Below are 24,986 nucleotides of genomic sequence, written 5' to 3'. Positions count from 1 at the left end.
TGGAGTCCACCGGGCAGTCACATGACCCACTCGCCCCGCCCACAAACCACATGACAGCCAATTAGCGCCGCCCACCGGACCATGTGACGGCCGGATCGCCCCGCCCCTAGATCACGTGACCACTCACCCGGCCCGCCCCCGCGCCGACGCGCTCCGACGTGCCTTGCCACTTACCCGCCCGGGGAGAGAGGGAGAGAGAGAGCGCGAGCGAGCAGCTTGCGGGGCTCCCGCAGCCTCGGCTCCCCGCAGCCGCCGTTGCTCGTGGGGGACAGGCAGCAGGCCTCCCGCGTGCAAGCCGCCTCGGGTAGGTGAGTGGCCCGCGGACCGAGGTGCCGGTGGGACCGGGGTGCAGGTGGGTCCGGCGTGGCACAAAGGCGCTGCGGGGCGAGGGCGCCCCCAGAGTTGGGGTGGGGTGGGTTGGGGGGGACGTGGGCGAGACGGTTGGGGTTCAATGGCTCCAAGTTGCATGCAGGTCGTCTGACCTCCCCCCCTCCTACCTCCCCGGGCTCGCTGACTTCTTCCTGTGCGCGGGCACTGCCTGCCCGCCCCGCCCCCAGGAAGCGGGGTGTTGGGGTGCCCGAGTGTGTGTGTGTGTGTGTGTGTGTGTTTGTATGTGTGCGTGCAAGTGTGTAATCTAAAGCCCGACTTGGGGTGGCGCATTCCTAGCCCCCTTTTCCCGTAGCACAAGTGTGCGACCCGGAGCAGCTCACCTGAACCCCCCAATTCCAGCTCAGCACCCCCAAAAGTGGCCACTTTGATCCTTGCAATCAGTAGAGGGGCCCCGCCCCTGCAGAATGCACGCTCGTTACTCCCCCAGTGCTGCTTCTCCTTAAAGTCCTTGAGTTAAAAAAAAAAAATCAACAAACCTTTTTTTGCAAGCAAGCGTGCCTGCCTCCCCACTCCTGTCTCCGGGGGAGTTGCCCTGCTTCCACGAATGACTGGTCTCAAAGGGGGGGTGGTGTCGAGTCACCGCAGACCCTAAGAAGATCTGGCCTCAGCGTAATCTTTAGACACGAAAAGCTTCGGCTTTGGCTTTTCCAGGCGGGTGCAGGCTCCACCCCTCCACCCCCAGCAGCTGCTACTTGAAATGCATTTGCACTGGCTCCTGCAAACTGCTTTGGGCTGAAACTTGTTTGATTTTTGGGGGGTCTTAGGTCACACCCGGTGGTGCTCAGGGGTTACTTCTGGCTCTGTGCTTAGAAATTACCCCTGGCAGGCACAGGGGACCAGATGGGATGCTGGGATTCGAACCAACCTCCTCCGGCCCCTGGACTGAAACTTAAATGAAAGTGTGTGTTCCAGGTAAAGGCTTTTCGCCCTCTCCCTGGGCACTGGACTGCCCGATCGTTAATGACATAGAGAAGCTGGGCTTTTATTGACTGTGCACTTATTGCTAAGACGAGGGAAAGCAACATTCGTTTTCTGCTTTAGATTTTGCCCTAAAGGGGAGGAGGCCTTGGAAGAAGGGTCTTAAGGAAATGTGGCTTGAAAGGCTCTGGGCCCAAGCCACGCCTCTTGCATAAGACTTGGCCCTCAGTGACCCTGAGGGTGTTTGTTGTTTGTTGATCCCCTGCCCCTTACCTGCTCTCCATGTTGGGTCACCTCCCAGAAACTCCCACATTGGCTGCTGGTGTGAGTCTTTTTTTCTCTGTTTTCAAAAATGTCTTGAGAACATTTTATTTTTATTTGTTTTGTTTGGGGGCCACACCCTGTGATGCTCAGGGGTTACTGCTGGCTCAACACTCAGGAATCACGCCTGGCTGTGTTTTGGGGACCATTCGGTAATGCTGGGGAATGGAACTCAAGTCAGCTGGTAGCAAGACCCCGCTGTACTATCATTCCGGCTCATTATTAGGAACGTTTTTAGAGCAAGAGATTTGGACTCGGAGAAGGCTCAGAAGACTTGACTCTGAGCCAAGGATCCAAGCAGGGCATATCTGTGTGGCTGGTGGTTTCTTGTTCTTAGGCTCCGGAGGTGTTTCTCATCGTGGATAAGAAAATTAAATAGTGGACTGTCAATAGGTGTGTATGCCTCAGTATATGGTTTCTGTTCCGTCTTATCAACATATAGAATTTGGAGACTTTGTGAATGCCACACTTCTTTCTATTACGTCATCTGAATAGTTTTGGTCACCAGTCGCTGTTTTTTGTGCCTTTATATTTTGTAACTTAGTACACCAATTACGGAGTATAATGAAAATGTGTAATGCAGTAGAAAAACAGTATTGTTTAGTTATTTGGCTTTTACATTAGTTAGGAAGTCTCAATTCAATTAGTTGAATTCAAGCCTTGTTAAAAACTGGCGATAGCAAATAGACTTTACAAATCTAATTTTGTTTTCACTATTTGGGTAAGCATTTTACTCCTGGTAGCCCTGGCTGTCCAACATGAAATTGGTGTCCACTACACACAAGTGCCTTATTAACCTTTCTATATTTTCTCTGACCTGGGCTTCACAATTTTTTTTTTTTTTTTTTTTTTGGTTTTTCGGGCCACACCCGTTTGATGCTCAGGGGTTACTCCTGGCTAAGCGCTCAGAAATTGCCCCTGGCTTGGGGGGACCATATGGGACGCTGGGGGATCGAACCTCGGTCCTTTCCTTGGCTAGTGCTTGCAAAGCAAACACCTTATCCCTAGCGCCACCTTGCCGGCCCCTGGGCTTCACAAATTTATGTTATGCACTTGACCTTTCTGAGACTGTGAGGAGTAATAAAAGTGGTGCATATGGGGATGTGTAAAATTATTAAATGGATTTGCTAATTTATTAATCTGAGAAAAAACAGGTACTAGGAGAAAATAGGTGAAACTGCAATGGACGGTCACTTTTTTTTTAAAAATTTTTTTGGGGGGGGTCACACCCAGCAGTGCTCAGGGGTTACTCCTGGCTCTATGCTCAGAAATCGCCCCTGGCAGGCTCAGGGGACCATATGGGATGCTGGGATTCGAACCATCATTCTTGTGCATGCAAGGCAAACGTGCTATCTCTCTGGCCCCGACAGTCACTTTTTTTTTCCTTTTCTGTAGGTGGTGTTTGGGCCACACCAGTCAGTGTTCATTCAGGACCCACTGCTGCTTTTGCTGGGGCAGGGGAAACCAAATGTGATGCAAAAGGATTGGCCACATGCAAGGCCTTTACCCTCTACCATCTCTCTGACCCTGGAACAGGCAGTTTCATAATAAATAAATAAATGTCTTCTATATTCATACTTTGAGTTGTGGATAGGTAGGGGTTTGAAGAATATGAGTTGGATGGGAAAGGTTCAGGCTCGCAGCTAGCCCTGTGCTTCAAATCACGCTTCCCAAATCAACGTCTTTTGAGGAAGCCGTTGAGCCACTTCTCTGTGGTTTTGCTTTTCTTCAGTTGTTAACTGGTCTAACTGGGCCACATCCTCCTTGTGGACAGCTTTGCTGTGGTTCAGCCATTTTCCTTTTTATTGATTTCACACATTGCAGTTGCAGCTTGCAGTCGTTTAGCATTTTCCCTGAACTGAACTGCCAAAGGCTGCTGTTTCTAAGCACGCCTCCCCTCCCCTGTTGAAGAGCAGGTGCCTCTCAAACTCCAGGATGCCTTTGAACCCCTGAGCTGTTAACAAGCTCCCAGGTGATGCCAGTGCTGTTCTTCTGCTTAGACCACAGTTGTGTATTAGAAACACAACAGTCACCTGTTTATTTCCAGGATTTTAGTACTCACCTGATAAGTTGAAAACCCAAGGGAAGGAAATAAAATGTACTGTATAGTTTTATCAAGTAACCAATATGAAATCATTCAGTATGGGGACCTCCCAGTAGTAATTGGGACCTGGGGGACACTCTTTGGGGATACAGGGCTTCTGATCCAGGGATACTGGGGTCACCAGAGCCAAGTGTGGCTATTTTAGGTGCCATGAGTGCCAGGTATATCACTTGGGTCCTTGCTCATGCAAGACATGCAATACAACCCTTTGAGCTATCTCAGTGGCCCATTAATTAAAAATATTCTTATCAGGAGTTGAGCCACAGCTGTGGTGCCTGAGGGGAACCATGTGGTGCAGAGATTTGAACTGGGGTCAGCCACATGTAAGGCAGGCACCTGTCTCTGGTCCTAAATTATTTTAATTTTGTTTTATGGGCCTAACCTGGCAGAATTCTGGAGTCACTCCTTGCTCTACATTCAGGAATCACTCCTGGTAGTGTTTGAAGGACCATCTGGGATGCTGAGGTTGGATCTAGCTTACTATGTGTAAGGCAAGTGCCCTACCCACTGTACTAGCTCTCCGGCCCCACCCTAAATTATTTTTTATAAGGGCCACATCTGGTGGTAGTGGTGGGGTGTTGGGAACCCTGCACACAGACCTGAGCAGTTGGTGCTCTAACTCCATGATTTTGGGGGTGGTAGCGTGGACATCAGGACCAAACCTTGTGCTTTGAGCAACCACTTGGGACACTCCAGGCTGTAGTGCGGGAGTCATGGGGGAAGCATGAGAAGCAAATGTGCCAGTAGTCAGAGTTAGGCCAGGGTCTTGAACATTTTAGGAATGCCTTCTACCTCTTGAGCCATTTCCTGCTCCCGAGTAATATATATATATATATATTTTTTTTAATTTTTTTATTTTTTTTATTTATTTTTTTTGCAGCTATACCTGGAAGTGTTCAGAGATTACCCTATTTTCATTTTTTCTTTTTGCTTTTAGACCACACCCAGTTTTGCTCCGGGCTTACTCCTGGCCCTGTGCTCACAGATCACCCCTTTTAGACCAGGGGACCAGTGGGAATGCAGGGTCAAGGCCCTACCCAATGTACTACCTCTTCAGTTTGGCATTACTCTTGGATCTGTGCTTGGGGGTAACTCCAGGTGATACAAGGGACTTTTATGTGGTGTTAAGGATTGAACCCAGAATAGCCACATGCAAGGCAAAAGCCTTACCACTCTAGTATCTCTCTGACCCCTGAGAAATTATTAATGAGGCACCTTGCATTTTTCTGTTTCTAGAATCTTTGAAATTATGTTAGTTTTTTTACATATAGGACATCCTAATTTCAATTAGCCATATTTCAGATGCTCAGTAACATTCTTTGGTTAGTATGTTGAACGTCATGTCTTTAGAATCGAGGGTATAGATGGTGGTAGTTGCAAATCAAACCTAGGCCTATATACTTGTGAGGCATACATTCTATCACTGAGTGACACCCCTGGCTCTTAGATCTATGCTTTCTTTTTCAGAGGATGGGATGGGGTCACACCTGGTGGTATGAGGAGCTATTTCCATCTCTGCTTGGGGGTTTACTCCCAGTGTCCTTAGGGGATGGAGCCTGGAATTGAACCTGGGCCTCCAGTTTGCAAAGTGTTTGCTCCAACTCGTAATCTTGCTAGTCCTCTGATCTTGGTGCTTTTTCAAGTGTGTTTTCAGATCTAAAACCTTTGGGAATAGGGGCCAGAGCGGTAGCTCAGGGCGTAAGACATCTGTCTTGCACGCCCTAGCCTAGGACGGACTGAGGTTTGATCCCCCGGCATCCCATATGGTCCCCCAAGCCAGGAGTATACCCCTGAGTGTCACCGAGTGTGGCCCACAAACCAAAAAAGAAACCCTTTGGGAATATATTAAAAGTGTCTGTTTAGGGGCCGGAGAGATAGCATGGAGGTAAGACATTTGCTTTGCATGCACAAGGACAGTGGTTTGAATCCTGGCATCCCATATGGTCTCCAAGCCTGCCAGGAACGATTTCTGAGCATGGAGCCAGGAGTAACCCCTGAGTACTGCCAGGTGTGACCCAAAAACCAAACACCAAAAAAAAAGTTTGTTTGGGGACCCCATTTCATCTACTTATTAGAATAATATTAGAATATTCAAGTTCTGTAAGGGAGGAAGGGACTGTGTGCCTAGATGTGCAAGACTCTAGTTTCCATTCTCAGAAACTGAAAAAGGGAGAGAGGTGAAAATAGGGCAGTCTGATTCAAGTATGGACACACTCTGTATCAGTTTTATTTCAGTGAACATGACAAGTGTTCAATATAAGATGTTGATGCTAGGGGAAACAATGCACACCACACAGCCTGTGGAAGTGCAATAATTATCTTTGCAAAATATTTGTCTAAAGTGACTTTTTTCTCCCTAAAAGATAGCTGGCTAAGTGATTTTATTTCTCCCTTAAAAGTTTGAGAAGTATGAGCCCGGAGAGAGAGCACAGTGGCGTTTGCCTTGCAAGCAGCCGATCCAGGACCAAAGGTGGTTGGTTTGAATCCCGGTGTCCCATATGGTCCCCCGTGCCTGCCAGGAGCTTTTTCTGAGCAGACAGCCAGGAGTAACCCCCGAGCACCGCTGGGTGTGGCCCAAAAACAAAAAACAAACAAACAAACAAAAAGTTTGAGAAGTATATTATCACTGTGTACCTTAAATATCACTGTGCAAGATTTGTAGAAAAAAAATAAATTAAAAATGCCTCTAATAATGTAAGCCATTATGATCAAAAAATTGTGTTTTAATCAGAAATGTTCTTTGACTTACATGTATTATATTAATTATATTACATGTTATGTTACTATATTATGTTGTTAGTTCACCTCAATATGTTAATCAATTTTGTCTCTTGAATAAATTCTTACAATAAAAAAAAAAGTTTGAGAAGTAGTGGTCTAGAACTTTCTCTTGGAGTTCTAGTCCTGGGTGAATTAGGCAGAATGGCAGTTAGTATCAGATTTGGTGCATTTTTGATGATAATAGTAATAATAATAATAATAATAATAATAATAATAGTGTTTCTGTAAGAAGAGCTACAAAATTTTTTGTAAGAATAGCTAAAATAGCCGGAGAGATAGCATGGAGGTAAAAGCGTTTGCCTTGCTTGCAGAAGGTCGGTGGTTTGAATCCTGGCACCCCATATGGTCCCCTGAGCCTGTCAGGATCAATTTCTGAGCATAGAGCCAGGAATAACCCCTGAGCACTGCCGGGTTTGACCCCAAAATCAAAAATAAATAAATAAATAAATAAGGAATAGCTAAAATGAGACTGGAGAGATAGCATGGAGGTAAGGCATTTGCCTTGTATGCAGAAGGACAGTGGTTCGAATTTTGGCATCCCATATAGTCCCCTGAGCCTGCCAGGAGTGATTTCTGAGCGTAGAGCCAGGTGTAAACCCTTAGCACCACCGGGTATAGACCCCTCCCCCCCCCAAAAAAAAGAATAGCTAAAATATAAAAAGCAATTTGTGTGCCTTGCATCATGCCAGGTGCTTTTGCTTTCCTCATTATATGTTAGTGAGTTCCATTTCAAATAAATAAATAAATAAATAAATAAATAAATAAATCCCCTAAGATTCAGAGAGGGTAAATGACTTGCCTTAAGTCATACCGCTAGCAAGAGGCAAAAAATGAGGAGGATGTAATTGTTTTATTTGGATGATGCTCAGGGGCTGATCTCCACTTTGTAGTGAGTATGCAGTTCCCACAGTACTTGTCGGTTCTGGGGAGACATGTGCTGTGGCTTGAACCCTGCCTCCTACATGAGGCCATGCCCGCTAACCTTTTGGCTATTTCCCCAGTACAGGGCGGAGCTAATTTTCTGGGTGGTCAGTTTGTATTTTTCTCTTCTCACATTTTGCTTCTTTTTTGAGTAAGCTGTGATTAGTGTGGATATTCTTCTGTATGCAGCCTTGTAATTTGCAAAGCAGTTTTTCCTTATTCTCTCAAGGATCTTTTGAGATTTGTATTTGCTTCTTTGTTCTGTAGGTAGGGCAAGTTCTGAGGTCTGAGAAGCAGTCTGTCAAATTCTTGATTTAAATTTCTGGCCTCTGCCACTGAGTTCTAGGTACTCTTTCCCTCCCATTACTTTTACAAACCCTCCCTCATGCTCTTTGACCTTGTGCTCTTCACCAAAGTAAATTTTGGAATACATTTTCCCCCAGTGTTTTGTTTCGTTTTTGTTTTTTGGTTTGTTTGTTTTTGGCTTTTTGGGCCACATCCGGTGGCCTTCAGGGGTTACTCCTAGCTCTGGGCTCAGAAATCCCTCCTGGCAGGCTCAGGGGACCATATGGGGTGCTGGGAATCTCAGGTAGGTCCATCCCAGAACAGCGGCATGCAAGGCAAACTCCCTACCTTGGTGCTATCTCTCTAACCCTGGTTTTGGTTTTGGGATCTCACAGTTCAGCTTACTGTCTGGCTTTGAATCTGAAATTTTCTTTCTTTTCATTTTATTATTATTATTATTATTATTATTATTATTATTATTTTGGTTTTTGGGTCACATCTGGCAATGTTCAGGAGTTAATCCTGGCTCTGCACTCAGAAATCGCTCCTGGCAGGCTCAGGGGACCTGATATAATATGGGATGCCAGGATTCTATCTGCAGTTAGGCTGCATGCAAGGCAAACGTCCTACCGCTGTGTTCTCTCTCTGGCCTCTGAATCTGAATTTTTGATACGTTGATGGTAGGAGTGTAAAATGGGGCAGGTAAGGGGGGGGTAAAACAGTATGGAGATATTTTTCAAAACATTATGAATAAAGTGATCTGGCAGTTCTCTCTCTGGACATAAAGCCAAGAGTGGAAAGCAGAGCTCAAACATACATTTACATCCTATTCACAGCAATGTGGTTCACACCAGTGGAAAAGCAGAAATAGCCTGACACATGACTTATGTGGTTCAACATGTGCTTCTCATGCAGGAGCCCCAAGTTTGGTCCTCTGAGCAATACTTGGAAACAACCTCAGCACGATGTGGTCCAGAAACAAACAAAAATGGTGAAAACAAATCAAATGTTTGGTGTATTTATGCAATGAAATACAATAAATTGTGATAGCCTTGGGCACTGACAAAGCAACTTAACTCAACTAATACCTACCTATATACCCCCAAGTACCCCAAAGTCACTAGAATAACCACAGAACCTTCACAGATCTTCTTTCAGAGTAACCATTATTAACCCAGGCATTCTGCACGCAGTTTGTACTAAGCCCATTGAGCTCCTCCTGCTCCCAGCATATGTGTTAGAGTGAGAATGCTAATTGTCTGTTGGAAATTACCTGTGGTTTTCTGCACATTATTGGTAATCATGTTCCTTGGCTGGAGAGAGCACAGCAGTAGGGCATTTGCCCTGTATGCTGCCCACCCAGGAGGTTGACCGGGGTTTGATTCCTTGCATCCCATAGGGTCCCCCAAGCCTGCCAGGAGCGATTTTTGAGCACTGAGCCAGGAGTAGACCTAAGCACTGCCAGGTGTGACCCAAAAACAAAAACAAAATGAAATCATGTTTCTTGAGTGAACAACCACAAAATCTACTTACGCACAACCAGAAAAAGTAGTCAACTACAAATCTGTAAGCAACATGGAGCAATCTCAGAAGTGCTCAAAGTGAAATTGCCAGGCATAGGTCACATTCTTCGTGCTTTGTTAGAAATTGTCTATCACAACTTTGCTTCATTGAATAAATAGAGATTAATTTGAAGATCTTGTTTTCATAGTTCCCCAAGTGCTTTCCCTCATTTCTTATCATTCTCACAAGGGTCTTTTGTGCCCTGTATTGTTTCTGGTCTTACAGATGATGTACCGCAATTCATTTAGGCTGTCACCAGTCAATAGGCCTTTGGATTGTTTCCAGTTTCTGACTATAACGAATGAAAGGGATTTGGATGTTCGTGGAAGGTCTTTGCATGAACTTATGTTTTCATATCTCTTGAGAAATAATTGAGTGAAGAGGATTAATAGATTTTATGGAAAATGTGTATTTAACTTGATTAGAAGCTGCTGGAATGTTTTCTAAAGTGGCCATGCTATTCTGCATTCCCACAACTAATGAATGAGAATTCCAGTTGCTTGTATGCTTATCTTACGAAATACCTCATATACACTTGTGTATAAATATGCGCACATGTATATAGCCATTCTAACAGCAGAGTAGTGATCGCTGGTGGCCTAAAATTTGTTACTAGGGTCTTATTGAACAGCTTTATTGAGTAGAGTTGCTGTATGATAGATGGTACGTTTTACATTTGCAGTTGAATGAGTTTTGACATGTACCGGTATATATCAGTAAAATCATTGCCATTATCAAAATAATGAACATAGCCATTTCCTTCTTCCCTCATTTTCTTGGGTGCTTTGCCATTGATTGCATTTGTTCTCTGGTAACTATTGATCAGCATTCTCCGCTTATTTTCCACTGCTTATCATATTCTTTTTTTTTTTGGTGGTTTTTGGGTCACACCCGGCAGTGCTCAGGGGTTATTCCTGGCTCCACGCTCAGAAGTTGCTCCTGGCAGGCACGGGGGAGTACATGGGACGCCGGGATTTGAACCGATGACCTCCTGCATGAAAGGCAAACGCCTTGCCTCCATGCTATCTCTCCGGCTCCTGCTTTTCATATTCTTGAATTTTTTATAGTACGCTTGCCTTGAAATTTTTTTCATTTTGCAAGATGGTTTTTGGCATTCATTCATTCATTGAGTTCTTGTGTATGACATTTGCTCCTCTTTATTGCAGAATGATATCTCATTGCATAGATATATTACAATGGGTTTATCCATTCATCTTTTGGTAAACAGTTGGGCAATTGCTAGTTGTGACTATCAAAAAATAAAGTTTCTGGGTTTTTTTTTGGTGAGAATATATGCGTTTATTTTCTTTGTATAAATATCTAAGAATAGACACTGAGTCATATAGTAGATGTACATATTAAAAACTAAGAACCTGCCAGATTTTTTTTTTTATCAAAGTGGCTATTTTACTCTCTAGAATTGTGTTAGAGTTTTGCTTTCTTGAATAGTATGGTTAGTGAAAAATATTTTTAGCCATTCCTAGTAGATGTATAGTGTTATTTTTGTGTAGTTTTAATTGTAGTGCTTGAATGACTAAGCGAGGCATTCTGGCTAAGGCATCTTTTTTTATGTTTTTATTTACAACTGTATCTTCAGTTAAGTGACTTGCTCACTTTTGATTGGATTGTCTTATTGACAGTACGATTCTTCATATAGTCATAATAAAAGTCCTTTGGCCCTAGAGGTAAGGTGTCTGCCTTGCAAGCGCTAGCCAAGGATCAGGACTGCGGTTCGATCCCCCGGAGTCCCATATGGTCCCCCCAAGCCAGGGGCAGTTTCTGAGTGCTTAGCCAGGAGTAACCCCTGAGCATCAAACGAGTGTGGCCCGAAAAACCAAAAAAAAAAAAAAAAGTCCTTTGTTTATAAAAGATTAAAAATAATAGTTTTGAGATAGAAATTTGAGTTATGTGGGATGAATAAGGGGTTTTCTTGCCTTTTTTTCTTTCTAGTTTTGGGTCTCACCTGGTCTCATCTGGCTACTTCTGGCACAGTGCTGGGGCCACGGGTTGTCTCAGATGGACTATGCGATGTTGAGATTGAATCTGGGGATCCAGCATGCAAAAAAAATATGTTCCAGTTTTTTGTGCTGCACACACACAAAAAAGGTTTGTGAAGGGGCTGGAGAGATAGCATGGAGGTAAGGCATTTGCCTTGCATGCAGAAAGACTCCTGGCATCCCATATTGTCCCCGAGCCTGCCAGGAGCGATTTCTGAGCATAGAGCCAGGAGGATCCCCTTGAGCGCTGCTGGGTATAACCCCAAAAACCAAAAAAAAAAAAAAAAAAAAAAAAAAAGGTTTGTGTAAAATTGATCCCGTATTCGGGTAAGAGTTACCAGTGAAACAATTGGAGACAGATTTTTGTTTGTTTGTTTTGGGCCACACCCAATATCACTCAGGAACTACTCCTGGCTCTGCACTCAGAAATCACTTCTGGCAGATTCAGGGTATCATATGGGATGTTTTGGATTGAACCTGGATCCATGCAAGGCAAATGCCCTCACACTGGCTGTGCTGTCACTCCATCCTTTGAGCCAGATGTTTTGTGGAAAGATTTTTTTTTGTTTTGTTTTTTGGGCCACACCCGGCGGTGCTCAGGGCTATCTGCTCAGAAATAGCTTCTGGCATATATGGGACACTGGGATTCGAACCAACCACCTTAGGTGCTGGATTGGCTGCTTGTAAGGCAAACGCCCGCTGTGCTATCTCTCCAGCCCATGGAAAGATTTTTTATTTGTTTTTGTTTTGAGCCACACCTAGTGGTGCTGAGGGCTGACTATATTGGCTCACTGTTCAGGGACCACTCCTGGTCGTGTTTGGGGTGGGGGCGTATGTGGGGCTGGGAATTGAACTGTGTTTGACTATCAGCAAAAGCACATGCATTAACTTCTATACTGCCTCTTTGGCTTCTGGGGCAAGATTTTTAGAGACTGATTCAATATATTGAAATATTTATATTTAGGTGATCTGTTTCTTTGGTGTTTCTCTGGGACTACACCCCACTGTTGAGGGGACCATCCAGCTGGGGCTGGCTGTATGTATATCAGGCAAGTACCCCCAACTCCTGTGTTTTTTTTCCAGCCCCTGTTCTTTTATTTTATTTTATTTTTTGGCCATACCCGGTGGCACTCATTGGTTACTCCTGGCTCTGCACTCAAATCCTGGCAGGCTCGAGGGACCATATGGGATGCACTGGATTGAATCTGGTAGGCCTAGTGCAAAACAAATACCCTACCTACTGCTGTGCTATCACTCTGCGTCCCACCCCCATTTGTTCTTTTTTTTTTTGTTGTTGTTGTTGTTGTTTGTTTTTTTTGGGAGGGCTATACCTGGTGACACTCAGGTGTTACTCCTGGCTATGTGTTCAGAAATTGCTCCTGACTTGGGGGACCATATGGGACACTGGGGGATTGAACCGCAGTTGTCCTAGGTTAGTGTGTACAAGGCAAACACCCTAGCTCCAACCCTCTGGGCTCCACCCTCTATTTGTTTTTACTGGAACTTTGATAATCTGCCTTTGAGGAAGGCCTTTTAAGGAATTTGTTCTACAGAGGAATCATTGAATTGGAATAACATTTAAAATAACTGTCCTTAAAAATTATTTTCCCCATTGGGCCAGAGTGATAGTACAGCATTTTGGGCATTTGCCTGATGCATGGCCAACCTGGGTTCAATCCCCACCATCTCATATGGCCCCCAATCATTGCCAAGAGTAACTCCTGAGCATTGCCAGGTGTGGCTTCACCCTCCCCCTTTTATCCCTTTCTCTTTTTTTTGTTTCTGGGCCAAATCTGATGGTGCTCAGGGGTTACTTATGGCTCTGAGCTCAGGAATCACTCCTGTCAGGTGATCATGTGGGATGTCAGGGATTGAACCTGGATCAGACACATGCAAGACAACTACTCTACCTCTGTACTATCTCTGTGGTCCCTATTTCTCTCTTTGTTGATACTGTTGAAATGACTTGGGGATTACGTACATGTGGTGCTTGCTCACGAGAAATCCCTCAACTGAGTGGGGCAGTGCTTGCCACGTGTCTCAACGGCGCTCACTCATGTGCTTTTAGGTGTGCTTCCAGTTGTGGGGCATGTACACATTTTTAGGTTGTGCTTGTAAGGTTGCATACTATAGTTGTTTTATCTGCCCTCACTGGACAGGGTTTACTGCCCCTTGTTCCCCCACCATTCCCCCTTTTTTTGGTGCCACACACACAGTGATACTCAGGCTATGTGCTCAGAAAACGCTCCTGTCTTGAGGAGGGACCGCATGGGAGGGACCATATGGGATGCAGGGGATCGAACCCAGGTCCTTCCTGGGCAGCCACAAGGCAAAATGCCTTACAGTTGTGCAGTTGCTCTGGCCCTTGTTGCTTCCTTTTGATGTGCAGTATACTGCTGTGAACATGGTGTACCTATATCTATTTGTGCCCTTACTTTCCATTCTTCCCTCTTTTTTTTTTTTTTTTTTTTGATTTTTGGGTCACATCCGGCAGTGCTCAGGGGTTACTCCTGGCTCTACGCTCAGAAATCGCTCCTGGCAGGCTCAGGGGACCATATGGGATGCCAGGATTCAAACCATCATCCTTCTGTATGCAAGGCAAACACCCTACTTCCATGCTATCTCTCTGACCCCCTTACTTTCCATTCGTAAACTTACCCTTTAGCTCAACTCAGTTGTGTGGACCAGTTCCTCCTTTGTGTGCCCTTTGGCTTTTTGTTGCTACCTTGCTGTGTATTTTTATGTTTCACCTACCAGGGGGATTATTCAGTTTCTGTCTCTTCAGAGTGATTTCACTCAGCATGATAACCTGTAGTTCCATCCATGTGGCACAAACTGCATGGTTTTGCTCTTAGAGCTGCATGGTATTCTATTGTGTGTATATATTCCACAATTTTCCTTCCTTTTCTTTTTTTTTTGGTGGTGGTGGCAGTGAGGTTTGGGACAAACCCAGTGGTACAGGCCTTACTCCTGCTTCTGAGCTTACGGTTCATTCCTGGCAGTGCTAGGGGGACCTAATGTGGTTGTGCTGTGTGCAAGACCAAGTGTCCTGCTGTGTTGTCTCTCCAACCCTCCTTGTTCATGGATTGTTTTCGACTGACAAGAATTTATCTTAGGCCTGGGTGTGTCCTGAAGGAAGGAAAGTCAAGATGTCCTCCTTACTGGAGTAAGGAGTGAGATGCCTCAAAGGCAAGATTAAAATTTAAGTGAGCTGTTGAAAATTAGTTCTTTATTTTCCCTTCTTGGCTTTAGGAACAAACAAGAGATTATTTTAGCAAGTTCCTATTAAGACATTATCTCTGCAAGCAGAGAAGTAGCAGCTGCTAAGAAACTCCAAGTTCAAGGTGAAGCTGTTGGGGAACATTCAAGAAAACAGACTCCACGGAAGAAGAGGAGGAAGAAACTGGAGTGGGGAGTTAAGGTATAGAATAGACATGATATGTAGAGAATTAACAGTGCAATCATCTGGAAAATTAAAATGAAATTTTTTAGTGTTGAGATACAGAGCTATAAACTTGTTCATGATTGAGTTTCAGTCTTTTTTCTTTTTGGTTTGTTTTTTGGGGCCATGCCTGGGGTTACTCCTGGCTATGCTCTCAGAAATCTCTCCTGGCTTGAGGGACCATATAGTATGCCAGGGATCGAACCCTGGGTCCATTCTGGGTCAGCCGTGTGCAAGGCAAACGCCCTACTGCTGTGCTATTGCTCTGGCCCCCTGAGTTTCAGTCTTAACAATGCCCAACACCCATCTCTTCACTATTGCACATTGTCCCCAGTTTCCCTCTTCCCCACTTCCCCTCTGCCTCCCTTTCCTGCTTCTATGGCGACACTCTCTCCTCCTCCCCCTTTTTTCCTTTTAGGAACTGTGGTTTGCAATATTGTTACAGAAGAGGTATTTTATATATAGCTTTGTGCTCATAAATTAATTCTGGTAGGCTCAACCCAATGGGATGCCGGGGAAATCGAATCCGGGTTGGCCTCATGCAACTCCATGCTCTGCTATTTGCTCTGGCCTCAGCACTCAGTTCTTGTCCATAGTGATTATTTCCAGCTATCATTGAATGAAGCCTTTTTTTTTTTTTTTTTTTTTTTGGTTTTTGGGTCACACCCGGCAGCGCTCAGGAATTACTCCTGGCTCTATGCTCAGAAATTGCTCCTGGCAGGCTCTGGGAACCATATGGGATGCCGGGATTCAAACCACTGTCCTTGAGCATGCAAAGCAAACGCCTTACCTCCATGCTATCTCTCCGGCTCCTTTTTTTTTTTTTTTTTTTAATTTTTTTTTTTATTTAAACACCTTGATTACATACATGATTGTGTTTGGGTTTCAGTCATAAAAGGAACACCACCCATCACCAGTGCAACATTCCCATCACCCAAGTCCCAAATCTCCCTCCTCCCCCCCCAACCCCCGCCTGTACCCTAAACAGGCTCTACATTTCCCTCATACATTCTCAATATTAGGACAGTTCAAAATGTAGTTATTTCTCTAACTAAACTCATCACTCTTTGTGGTGAGCTTCCTGAGCTTTTTTTTTTTTGAAACCTTTGTTTTTATTATTTATTTTTTTGTCCCCCAATTCACAATACAGACCAGGCAAAGGGCCTGGGTTGAGGTGTATATGGGGTGCATTTACTGTACCTCCTTGTTTTTTTTTTTTTTTTTCTTTTTTTTTTTTTTTTTTTTGGTTTTTGGGTCACACCTGGCAGCGCTCAGGGGTTACTCCTGGCTATATGCTCAGAAGTTGCTCCTGGCAGGCACAGGGGACCATATGGGATGCCAGGATTCAAACCACCATCCTTCTGCATGCAAGGCAAACATCTTACCTCCATGCTATCTCTCTGGCCCCTGTTTTAATTTTTTTTTTTAAAGAGTCATTACAACTTGGTTTGGAAATTTTACTGTATTGATCACTAATAAAGTTATGGCTTCTTGTTGGATGAAAAAAATCGTCATTTTTTTTCTCAACTCAAGTGTTAAGAGTACAGAAGATGGACTCCATTGAGTGAGTGCACGTAAGTGAGAATAAGGAATGCTGAAAAATATAGAAGCTGTCCTGTCAGAGAAAGGTGATTTTATTTATTTATTTTTTTATTAGCAAGGAATTTACAATCAATTTGTTTTATGGTTTTTCTAATACATTATTGGTACAACAATGAATGTAGTATTCCCCCACCCAGAAAATATACATCATAGATTATGTATATACACATGAGAAATGTCTTTAGGGATATAATTTTACATTTTAAAAATCTAGTATAATTCTGTGATTTATATAAAAATTTAATATATTTATGGTATTTTATATATACAACCTTATTCCAATTTTTTTAATTTAAATTTTTATTTTTAATTATGAGAACAAGGATGCAAAGAAAGAGGACAAGGTAAAGTTACAGTGGAAGAACAATCACCCATAACATGATTCTCAGAAGTCCCCTTGCTGATATCTTAACTTTGAAATTTCAGCCAAAGAACATTAAGATAAATAAGACAGAATCCATGTACAATTACTTTGTCCCTCAAGTCCCCAGATTGTAACACATTATAATATTTCTTAACAGCACACAAGGCAATCCAAAGCCATAAAACTTACGTAACTCCTTAAACATTACAGGCCTAGTATTTTCTTACATTTCCATATACATGCATATTAGCTTAAGTTAACCTCAAATTTTAAGTGAGTTCTTTTTAAGGATTAGAGTCAAAGGAGCACAGTAAAAATGGTGTTAGAGTGGCAATTGTTGTTTGCATAGGCCCACCAAAATATGAGGGACATGGAAAGAAATAACCTTGGCCTAAATACAAAGAGATCCGACCCCTGAAGTTTCCTGGCACAAGACCAACTCTAGGCTCCAGGCAAGCTAGATCGTCCAGTCCAAGACATTGTCTGTAGTGCCAACACACTTTTATTTTTCACACAGTCTCTGTTGGTATCATGTTTCTGTATTAAAGATCCTGGAATCTGCATATCCTACATTGAAGTCAGGATGTGGAGTGTCCTCTCCAGAAAGGTGATTTTAAAGGTTAATGTAGAGGCATATTAATAATATAGTTTTGATAGATACATAGAAGACTCTGAAGGAAAGGGAAGTTGTTCTATTAGTTTAAGAAACAGTTCTGTTTGTTACTTTACTAATTATGGCTTTTCAAAATCTGATCATCTTTTTTCCTAGCTATATTGTTACAATAAAACTTAGTGTAGGGCTGGAGAGAGGTACAATGAGCAGGGCATTTGTCGTGCATGCTCCTGACCTGCATACCCAGTTAGGATCAACCCAAGTCTGATCTTCAGCGTCACATATGGTCCCCACGCATTTCCAGGAATAATCTCTGAGTCCAGAACCAGGATTAGCCCTGACTATTGCCTAGTGGGGAATATTCAAAACAAACAAAACCACTAAATAAAATACCAAGTTTATGTGAGAGACTCAGTCCTAGTTTAATCCCTAATTTTTTTTTTTCTTTGAAAGGACTTAACCTGGGCTGCTTAGTAACTAACTATTTGCCTTTATTTTAAATTTATTTTTAGGAATGTTCATTGAGACACCATGATTTACAAAGGTGTTCAAAATAGAGTTGTCTTAGGTATGTAGTGTTCCAACACCAATCACACTAATATTGTGACTTTTCCTCCATCAGTGACCCCAGTTTCCTCCTTCCCAGCCTACCCCCTTGGCAGGCATAGAATAAGCTGATTTCATTTTTCTTGCTCCAGTAAAACTTAAAGGAACAGCAAATAGAATTATGAGAAAATTGATCAATCAATTTGTGGTGAATGATTGCTATATGCTTTTAACCTTTCTTAATCTCGTAGTAGACCTCTAAATGTGATGTCTTCTGTAGTCCAACACCTGCATTCCTTTTAATTTTTTTTGTTTTTGTTTTTTGGGCCACACCCATTTGATGCTCAGGGGTTACTCCTGGCTAAGCGCTCAGAAATTGCCCCTGGCTTGGTGGGGACCATATGGGACGCCGGGGGATCAAAACGCAGTCCTTCCTTGGCTAGCACTTGCAAGGCAGACACCTTACCTCTAGCGCCACCTCACCGGCCCCTCCTTTTAATTTTTTTTAATGAATTATTTATTTTTGCATGTGCATGGGACTGGGGGTCTGCTTTAGGCACTCATAGATGCAGAGCTTGAGCTCCACCACTGAGCTGCATCCCTGGCCCAAAGGAAGCGTTTTTTTCTAGTAGGCCTTGTTATATTTTGTTATGTTAATGTCCCCACGATCACTCTGTTCTGTGACCCTATGAATTTGTAGTATGGGCAGACTCTGTTGGCATATCTGCTTTTCATCCTTGGAACTAATCTTTTTTCTTTTATTTTTTGGGCCACACCTGTTTGATGCTCAGGGGTTACTCCTGGCTAAGAGCTCAGAAATTGCCCCTGGCTTGGAGGAATCATATGGGACGCTGGGTTATCCCTCGGCCCTTTCTTGGCTAGCGCTTGCAAGGCAGACACCTTACCTCTAGTGCCAACTCACCGCCCTCCCTTTTTTTTGAACTAATCTTGACCTTTTCTTTTTTTTTTTTAATAATTTTTATAATGTGATCAAAGTGAATTATAAGTCTTTCACAGTAATATTTAATGTAGACCTAAGTGTTTTTAAGAATTTGTATATTGAAGTTCTTGCTTTTTGTTGCAAGGACAAACAGCTTTTGGCAAGTATTCTAATGTCACATATCCATCGCTGTGTAATATATAACTGGTTTTATTGATCTAGAAGAATCGCCTCTGCTCCAACTCTGGAACCATTGCTCTCTTTCCTTCTACTTGATGATCCACTGTCTTTATGTTTTTGACTTTTCCAGAATGTCATATAACTGAGGCCATTTATGTGGCTCTTTCAGACTGATAGCTTCAGTTAGAAAAATATATTGAAGTTGCATGTGTGGCTTTCTGTAGCTTGGTTGGCTATTCCTTTTTGTCACTGAATAACACTGCATTGTCTGGATGTCTAGAAGATTGCTTATCTTTTCTCCTTTTGAAGTACATCTTGCTACTTCCAGATATTGGCAGTTATAAATCAAACAACAATAAGCATTTGTACACTAAACTTCTTATGGACATATGTTTTCAGCTTATTTGGATAAATGCCTAGGAATATGATTGCTAGATCTTATGGTGAGACCAGCTTTGTAAGAAGCTGCTAAACTGTCTTGCAGAGTTTTTGTGTAATTTTGCCTTTTTACCAGCAGTGAGCTTCATATCAGAGCTCCCATTGCTCTGCATGTGCCACAGAATTTGGTGGTGCCAGTGTTTTGGAGTATAGCTGTGCTATTGGGGATGCAGTGTTTTCTCCATGTTTTAATGTGTGCAGTTCTGTAATGACATGCTATTGAGCAGTTTTTCATGTCCTTTTTTTGTTGTCATTTTTTTCCCATTTTGGCTTTGGGGCCACACCTGGTGGTGCTCAGGGGTTACTCTTGACTCTGCACTCAGAAATCACCCCTGGGAGGCTCAGGGGACCATATAAGATGCTGGGGATCTCTTTGTCCCAGGTCGTGTGCATGTAAGGCAAATGTCCTGTTGCTGTGCTATCAGTCTGGTCCCTGTCATCTGTTTCTTTCAAATTTTTTATTTGGTTTTTGGGCTACATCTGATTCTGCTCAGGGCTTACTCTTGGCTCTGTGTTCAGGGGTCACTTTTGGTAGGCTCATGGAATCATATGGACTGTTGAGATTGGGGACTCAGATTGGTTGCATGCAAGGTAAGTGCTCTACCCACGGTACAATCTTTTCAGCCACCCTATTTTTTTATTATTATATGCCTTTCTAAACCTTTTTTCCACTTAAAAGGCTTGGTTATAGGGGCTGGAGAGATAGCACGGAGGAAGGGAGTTTGTCTTGCATGCAGAAGGATGGTAGTTCGAATCCTGGCATCCCATATGATCCCGGAGTCTGCCAGAAGCGATTTCTGAGCATTGAGCCAGGAGTAACCCTTGAGCGATGCTGATTGTGACCCCAAAACAACAACAACAACAACAACAACAACAAAAAGGCTTGGTTATTTTTGTTGCGTTTTTTTTTTTGTTTTGTTTGGTTTTTTGGGCCACACTCAGTGATGCTCAGGGGTTACTCCTGGCTCTGTGCTCAGAAATTGCCCCTGGCTTGGGGACCATGTGGGACTCCTGAGATAGAACTGAGGTTCGTCCTGGGTCACCTGTGTGCAAGGCAAATCCCTACCACTGCGCCACCACTCTGGCTTTTCTTTTTGTTGAGTTTTAAGTTCTTTATATATATTGAATACTTAAGGTCTTAACTGATGCTATGTGAATATTTTTGCTTTATAGCTTGTGTTTTTATTTCTCTTTATTTCTTTCCTGTATTATGTACTTGGTGGTATAACTTGAAAGCTCATTGCCAAATCCAAGGCCATTTTTAATCTTTTTAAAATAGGACTATTTGCACAATTCTTATAGCAACCCAAGAAAAATATCATTCTCTCAACTTCTTTTCTAAGATTTCATGACATGAATCTTTTTTAAAAGACTGAAAATCCATTTTTTAAAATGAGCTTGCTTCCACAGACATTTCTTTTATTTCCTCAATTTTGTTTCAGATTTAAATCTTTTTTTTTTTTTTTTGGGTTTTTGGTTTTTGGGCCACACCCGTTTGATGCTCAGGGGTTACTCCTGGCTATGCGCTCAGAAATCGCCCCTGGCTTGGGGGGACCATATGGGACACCGGGGGATCGAACCGCGGTCTGGTCGGTCCTATGCTAGCACTTGCAAGGCAGACACCTTACCTCTAGTGTCACCTTCCCGGCCCCTCAGATTTAAATCTTGATGTTGAATTTCCTTTACCAGTTTTTTTGTTTGTTTGTTTGTTTTTTGACAATGCTCTCCACTGCTCTCAAATTTCTCAGTTATTTCTTTCATCTTCTCTGCGGTTTCTGTTTTGGCTTTTTTTTTTTTGGTTTTTGGCTTACACCCGGCGGTGCTCAGGGGTTACTCCTGGCTATCTGCTCAGAAATAGCTCCTGGCAGGCACGGGGGACCATATGGGACACCGGGATTCGAACCAACCACCTTTGGTCCTGGATCGGCTGCTTGCTATCTCTTCGGCCCCTGTTTTTGGCTATTTTAAGGTCAGAATAGTTTATGATTTTAATCACTGTGTTTCCCTTATCTCATGCCTAGAATACCTTTTATTGTGTGCATTTATTTTTAGAAAGCAGGAATCATTAAGAAGAGTTTCTAGGGCTGTAGCAGTGGTGCAAGCAGTAGGGCGTTTGCCTTGCATGCGCTAACCTAGGATGGACCACAGTTCAATCCCCTGACATCCCATATGGTCCCCCCAAGCCAGGAGTGATTTCTGAGCACATAGCCAGAGTAACCCCTGAGAGTCACTGGGTGTGGCCCAGAAACCAAAAACAAACAAACAAAAAATAGAACAGTTTCTAAAGTGACCCATGAGATAGTGCAGTGGGTATAGGGCTTGCCTTGCACACGGCTGTTATGGGTTTGATCCCTAGAATCTCATATGATCCCCTGAGCACTGCCAGGAGTAAACCTATTAACACTGCTAAGAGCGCCTCCTTTCCCCCTCTCCCCCGACTCCCAGCAAACATACACCACACACCAGAAAACTCTAAGAACCCAGTGCTAACGGGACCATGTTGTCTCAGAGATCAAACTCCATGTGCCAACTATAAACTTCATCCCTTTCAATTGTCTCCCTGGCTCCCATTATTTAGTTACTTTATTTTGTTTTATTTAAAAGTAATTTTATTTTGGTGGTGCCGAGACTTAAAAGTCTTTAAATATGGGGCGGAGAGATAGCATGGTGGTAAGGTGTTTGCCTTTCAGGCAGAAGGTCCGTGGTTCAAATCCCGGCGTCCCATATGTCCCCCGTGCCTGCCAGGAGCGATTTCTGAGCATAGAGCCAGGAGTAACCCCTGAGCACTGCCGGGTGTGACCCAAAAACCAAAAAAAAAAAAAAAAAAAAAAAAAAAAGTCTTTAAATATGCAAGTCTGAGCTACATCCATGGCCTTAAACAGGTACTTTTATTCATATACTTATTTTTCTGGTTTTTTTTTTTTTATTTTTTATTTTGGGTCACACCCGGCAGCACTCAGGGGTTACTCCTGGCTTTATGCTCAGAAATCGCCCCTGGCAGGCACAGGGGACCATATGGGATGCCGGGATTCGAACCATGATCCTTCTGCATGAAAGGCAAACGCCTTACCTCCATGCTATCTCTCAGCCCCCATATATTTATTTTTGTTTCTGGGTACTTTGGGCTTAATTTCTGCTCTGTGCTCAGGAATCACCTCCAATGGTGGTGGGATATCATCTGAAATGCCAAGGATAGCACTGGGGTCTGTCATCTTTTAACCCCCTAAAACAGCTACTTCAGTAACTAAAGGACTCTTTAAGAATTAATGCCTAAATTATGTGTTTTGTTTGATTTTTGGGCCATACCTGGCAGTTTCTTGGAAACTCTGGTCAGGCATATCAAGCATGCCCACCAGCTGCTTGAGCTAAGTCCTGTGTCTCTAAGTTCTATTTTTCTTTCATTTTTCTCTTTTTGTGTTTTGGGCCACACCCAGTGGTATTCAGGGTTTACTCCAAGCTCTGTATTCAGGAATCACTTCTGGGGTGTTTGGGAGGTCAAATGGGATGCTAGGGTTTGAATTCAACTTGGCTGCATGCAAGGCAAATGTTCTACCCACTCTACTATTACTTCAGTCCACTAAATTTTATTTTTAAATGGGTCAATATTTAGAGCTATAGTAACATGCTGTTACTAATATTGCTTAAAATTGTTTTTTTTTGGTGTGTGTGTGTGATGTATGTATTGGGCTTAATTGGTAGCATTATTATGTGTAATTTTATCATATTTCTCTTAGCATTTTTACTTGTTTATTTTTATAATATACCTGATAAGCATATCATACTGAGCAATGCAGTTGATTAAAAAACAGATGTCCTGGGCCCGGAGAGATAGCACAGTGGCGTTTGCCTTGCAAGCAGCCCATCCAGGACCAAAGGTGGTTGGTTCAAATCCCGGTGTCCCATATGGTCCCCTGTGCCTGCCAGGAGCTATTTCTGAGCAGATAGCCAGGAGTAACCCCTGAGCAACGCTGGGTGTGGCCCAAAACCAAAAAAAAAAAAAAAGAAAAAACAGATGTCCTGGGGGAGGAAGATAACATTTGCTGAGCTGTGTGACTTGTGGTAGGGAAAAAAATGAGAGAAATTGGCAGACAGAAAGGAGGAGTCTATTATAGGCTAAAATACCATGCTAGAAATTCCTGTTTGAAATGGAGGAAAAAATGGGAAAGATGTCAGCATCTTAGGTACCTCTGTGTGTCTGTGTTTATGCCTGTTCTTGTTGGAACACGAAAAAGTCTGGTAGGAGGCATGGAAAACCTGCATGGATATTTTTGAAACTGCAGCAAAAAGTGCTGGGCAGCAAGCAGATTTGCTAAGACTCAGGATTGGCTGCTTAGTATCTCTAAGTATACGTGAGACTAAGGTGATGGAGGAGTAGGGGGAAGGATGGAGCTATTTAGTTGAATGAATGTGTCTGGTTTGTGTTACTTGAAAAGATCAAAAAGAACAGTGTTGGAAACTAACCTACAGAGAAAAAATGCTCAAGTTTGGGAAATACAGGAAGAAAACTGCGTAAACTCTGACCAAATCAAATGTCACATCAAGTATTTACTCTGTTGTACTGTTTGTTGTGGGTCATAGCTGGTGGTACAGGGTGGACAGGGCCGGTGACATCAGTGTCCTGTATCAGGAAGGAACTTGGGATCTGAAGCCTCATGTTTTAGATTAAATAGGCAGCATTTTCTCACATTTGCAGATAAATTTCACTTAGATGAAAAGTATCATCACAGCACTGCCATAATTCTTTAAATGTGTTGGTCTTCATGGCTTGCTTTACATTCTTAATCTAACTCTCCTGAATCTTGGACTGTAGCATGTAATTCCTGCTTCCTGACTTAATAGAAGTTTATTTTTAAATGTGTCTTTAGAGCTTCCCCCGTTCATTCCTCATCCCCAGCCTAGCTCAGCTCTTGTTCTTTTGCCTCATGGTACCCCTTATGCTCCTGGCATTTTCCCTGAGACCTCTTTGCCATTTGTTTGGGACATTGTCAAGAAAAAAGCCTAGTTTTTCAAGTTGCCTGGGTGTCCCAGGTTGAAGTGGTGAAACTCCTTTATCTTTCTCCCTTGCTCCTCCTACATACCTATCTTGGTAGTCACTGGGGAGTGTCGCCATAAAGCTTGGAAGTGAAAGATACTTGAGTGTTGATTGGCTTTTAACTCGTTATTGTTTCCCACCCCTCTGCTCCTCTCCCACCACCATGGAAACCTTATTCCTGTGGATAAGAGTCTGGCCTGTATAGTGTATGTCTGTGCTGTTAAACCTTCTGTATATGGCCATACTGATTTCTACAGCTACCAAGGTATTACTTAATTTATTGTATTACTTCCTGGAATGACAGTCACCTGAGGATAAATATTTCTGTGAGGAATTTTGAAAAGCTGGAGGGAAAGTCTTTCATGTAGATAAAATGATGATGATGTAGACAAAGCGAGCAAGATCCTGGTCATACTTGAAAATAAAGACATTAGGAATGTTTGACTTTCTGTTCACTGTGAAGAGAAAGACCATTCAGATCTAGAAGGATTAGGTGGGTTAGAGGTGTAGGGTCTTGATTTTTGGGGATGTCTTTGGTGAATTTGGTTG

General features: G+C 43.1%; 1 protein-coding gene and 1 pseudogene across 3 annotated transcripts in view; one reads left to right on the top strand and one right to left on the bottom strand.

Annotated features, from left to right (window-relative positions):
* Positions 1-170: 170 nt before the first annotated feature.
* ARHGAP12 (Rho GTPase activating protein 12) overlaps positions 171-24,986 on the top strand; it is a 128,974-nt gene continuing 104,158 nt past the window's right edge. For all 3 annotated transcript variants that reach the window (XM_049777162.1, XM_049777163.1, XM_049777161.1), the window contains exon 1: positions 171-308. The gene's annotated coding sequence lies outside the window, so the exon portion shown is untranslated. The remainder of the gene's footprint in view (positions 309-24,986) is intronic.
* LOC126014828 (uncharacterized) lies at positions 15,848-16,050 on the bottom strand (annotated as a pseudogene).

This window comes from Suncus etruscus, chromosome 7, assembly GCF_024139225.1.
Source record: "Suncus etruscus isolate mSunEtr1 chromosome 7, mSunEtr1.pri.cur, whole genome shotgun sequence".
NCBI lineage: Eukaryota > Metazoa > Chordata > Mammalia > Eulipotyphla > Soricidae > Suncus > Suncus etruscus.
This window is presented reverse-complemented; position numbering and strand designations above follow the sequence as displayed.